This window comes from Schistocerca americana, chromosome X, assembly GCF_021461395.2.
Source record: "Schistocerca americana isolate TAMUIC-IGC-003095 chromosome X, iqSchAmer2.1, whole genome shotgun sequence".
NCBI lineage: Eukaryota > Metazoa > Arthropoda > Insecta > Orthoptera > Acrididae > Schistocerca > Schistocerca americana.
The window spans coordinates 85,741,902-85,746,301 of record NC_060130.1 but is presented as its reverse complement, the minus strand read 5'-3'; positions in this window follow the sequence as shown (position 1 = coordinate 85,746,301).

Genomic DNA, 4,400 nt, shown 5'->3' with positions numbered 1-4,400 from the left:
GGAGAACAATAGGTCTGCCCATGAGTGGATAACTGCCTGTGAGTAGGCGACCTGAACTAACAAATTGCCTTTGTACGAAGATAGCTCTACTACTATTGTGTAGGCTACAAGAATCTGCAGACGTTTCACAGTTCTAGTGTAACTGCAGCTGAATAGGTGCCAGTATTGTAATTTATCGTGGCATTATTAACGTGCACTAAGGCAGTGCTAGTAACGTGTGAATCTTGTAGAAGGTTTGGCCATGAAGCGTGGCAGTGCACTGAATTGAGCTGGGCCTGATAAGTTGGAAAGATTAATATAGTTGCTTTTGCTTATCGATAGTATGTGAGTGTACTAGGTACCCACCTGTTCTATATTGTAAGTCGAAATGCTGGTTAATACAACGACTAGAAGGGTGTGTGGTAGCTATGAGTGAAACCTTTGAAGTTGCGAAAATGGTTCAAATGGCTCTGAGCACTATGGGACTTAACTACTGTGGTCATCAGTCCCCTAGAACTTAGAACTACTTAAACCTAACTAACCTAAGGACATCACACACATCCATGCCCGAGGCAGGATTCGAACCTGCGACCGTAGCGGTCACGCGGTTCCAGACTGTAGCGCCTATAAGCGCACGGCCACTCCGGCCGGCGGAAGTTGTGAAACATCAGGTAGCTACATTACACAAGAATAAAACAGAATGAAGTCGGGCTAGTGAAGAAATGTAGAAAGAGCTAGAGGCGTTATGTGCTGTGACTGGGTTGACAGAATCAGAGGGAGGGGATACTAAGACCGTAGTAAACATACCTGTCCCATTAATTAATTCTGTGGCAGCTAGTGACATTATGTCTTTTCTGGGAAAGTATCCGAGGATTTATAGCCTTTTTGCATGATAAAATGGCAGCAGTTCGTTTAGGGAATTGGTCTGATGCGACATGTCTGTCTATGGATAATTTACAGCTAACAGGTGATGCTAAAACGTGTATCCCATACCATGAAATTCTTGGTAAAACTCAGACATTTGACCAGTTACCCAAAAGGCTTTCCCACATTATCGCAAGCAAAATAGTGCCAAGTTTTTCAGGGTAATGAGTCAATAGAGGCATTCTCTGACAGAATTCGTAAGCTAAACTCGCAGACTTACGAATTGACACACAATACAGAGGCTGAAAGCGCTCTCTTGTAGGAAGCAGAGAATGAAGCCTTAGATGTATTCCGAAGGGGTATTTCAGCGGACATGTCGAGACAGGTGTGGATGGAAAATCCTAGTGATTTGTCCTCATCTATTTGAATTGCCACACACCTGGACGAGATAGATATTCCGACTCAGAAACAGAATTACTGTGGTTTCTTCTCTTCTGATGTTAGATGCTAGAAATGTGGATGAGGGGGCCATGTGAAGAGGTAATGTCACCAGCCACAGTGCTTTGAATGTGATGAGGCTGGGCGTAAGGCACATGACTGCAAGGGTAAGAAACAGGATAGGCTCAATAGAAAGCAGTGTTTGTTAAATGAGAATGAAAGTGCCTTAACCGTCAAAGATCATTCCCAATAAAATGGTACACTGCAAGACCATGTGCAGAGACAGATTGTTGCTGTTGCAAGGAATAATGGAAAACATAAATTGTTGGTAGACATTAGTGTGTATGTGCCAGTTAGTCTGGACCTCTCAGGTAGGAAGAGACACGGTATAGGTTACCTGAAGTGGGTAACAATGAGATGAAATCATTGGGGACAACACTACTCACTTTTAGCATTGGGGCTGAAAGCTTTAAGGAGCCTACGCAATTGTTGCCACACATTAGTGAGGAGTACTGTGGAATTCTGAGACTTGATTTTCTGAATAAACATCGCATTATAAATAATCTTTTGCGATGTATCCTCGAACTTGGTAGAACAATGTCGCAAGATGCGCCTATCAGGAAGATGTTACCAACTAAATTGCGTACACCTACACTAAATGTTAAGTCACAGAATAACATACCATAAGGTGCAGGATAACTGATCTGGGCTGGTATAGGTACTGACTTAGTGGGAGAATTGTTGTGCATGCTAGATGTAGTGGACTGGCCAGACAGCCAATCCACTATGACCGGTAGCCGAAAGGCACGCGCTTAAGCTCACGCAGGCTGGCGCGAGGTCTGGAACAGTTAAGGGAATTAATAGCAGCAAATAAAGTACGTAGTTGATGTAATACTTAACTTTAATCCATAATTGGTGTACATCGGTCTGACGGTACAGGCATCACAAGTTAAATATCTATTGATAATGGCGCCTTGCTAGGTCGTAGCAAATGACGTAGCTGAAGGCTATGCTAACTATCGTCTCGGCAAATGAGAGCGTATTTGTCAGTGAACCTTTCTTAGCAAAGTCGGCTGTACAACTGGGGCGACGCTAGGTCTGCAATCACTGATAGTGGCGACACGCGGGTCCGACGTATACTAACGGACCGCGGCCGATTTAAAGGCTACCACCTAGCAAGTGTGGTGTCTGGCGGTGACACCACACTAGAACCATTGGCTTGTAGCAAAGAGTTAGTCATACTTTATGGTGTCCAGGAGCACAGTACACATTAGAGATATAGATGAAGAATTTATGGTTCTTATGGGGTTGGACAATTTTCTCATAGATGAGAATAGTCTGCCAAAGAGCCTAATGACTGCCATTCTGAGTGTCTTGAAAGAGGACGATGTTAATAGACTGAGTGATGACCACAAGCATACAGTTAGCAATTCTGCACTACAAACTCAAACACCTTCAAGGACAGGAAAGACATGGAAGCTTCACTGCATAAATTCATGAATTTGTTCAATCCAGTGTGTCCACTATCAGCGACACTTATCACACAGCATAGTATATCAACAGGAAGCAATGCTCGAGCGTATAAGAAACCATGCAGAGTCCCAGTGCAGTAACAACCCCTGATGGAGGAATTCATTGACCTGCCGTTTGCTGATAGAATCAGTGAGGAGAGTGATAGCCCCTGGAATGTGAACATTGTCACTGTTCCCAAAAAAACATCAGATGGTGCCAAGAAATAAGGTTCTGTCGTGATTATTGAATGAAAGACCATCACTGATGTGTATCCTATCCCAAACATTGCAAAGGTACTCAACAATCTGGGTCAATGTAAATATTTCATGACCATGGATTTAAGGAGTAGCTCCAGCAGTAGGGGGACAAGGTTCGTGCCAGCGCACGTTGCATTGTTGCCAAATTTATTCAAGATGGCAGCGATGACGTCATCCAAAATGGTGGCATGTAGACTTCGCAACATCGCACGACGTCATCCAAGATGGCGGATTTTGGCGGGAATTCTGAATTTAGGCGGGAAAATAGTCCATTTGTGCTATGTCCACTAACCTAAGCCTCCAGAAGAAAAAATGGCGGGAAGTTTGAATTCCTACAGGATAATGCATGCAAAGACCGTACTTGTCTTTTTATTATTATTGACTATCATTCATTAACATTCATTATTATTTATTATCCTTTATTATTATTTATTATCATTTATTATTATTTATTATAATTGACCTGCCTTACTAGAAAATTCCCAACAAATTCAAATTCCAACACGATAATGGCTGCAAAACCTTACTTTTGATTATTATTATTCATTATTATTTATTACCATTCATTATCATTCACTGTCATTTATTATCATTCATTATCATTTATTATCATTCATTATCATTTATTATTATTATTATTATTATTATTATTATTATTATTATTTATTATTATAGGCCGACATCCATTAGAAAATTGCCCCAAATTCAAATTCCAACACGATAATATCTCGAAAACTGTACTTCTATCTATTATTATCATTTATTATTTATTCAAGATGTCCGATTTTCTCGGCGAGAAAACCATTTTCCTTACATCCATAACAAAAATCTATCACAAGTTCAAATCCCAACACCATAATTGATCACACGTACGAACTTTCTCCCTCACTTATCTTTTTCCGCTGGTAGCCTATCATAATCGCGTCAAATAATAATCTGCTCTTATAGTAACGTAAGTCAAACCCTTTGATTTTGCAGGGGGGAAGAGACTGAAGACTTTATTTCAAGCAGTACGGTCATCACTTGTTCTCCAACACAGTCAGCACACACATCTTTGATATCGCAGTGCAGTCACCACGATGTCCGAGCTCCAACTGAATTAGTTCAAATCCTCGCCACCCCCTGGCCAGCGTGCGGAGACCCTGCCTACGCCTGTCACGTGAGGCGGCCGGCCACTAGTGTGGAGTGCGAGCCCAGCAATCGCTCCCACGTTGTAAACATGTTAACGCTGGACACACTGGAACTTGCCGAGTTTGACATCACAGAGGCCCCTTGTCCGCTCACCACGTGTATTCGTCGCCTCCGCACGTTTCCCGCCAAAATTTTTTCCCTCTGAGCTGAATCACACAA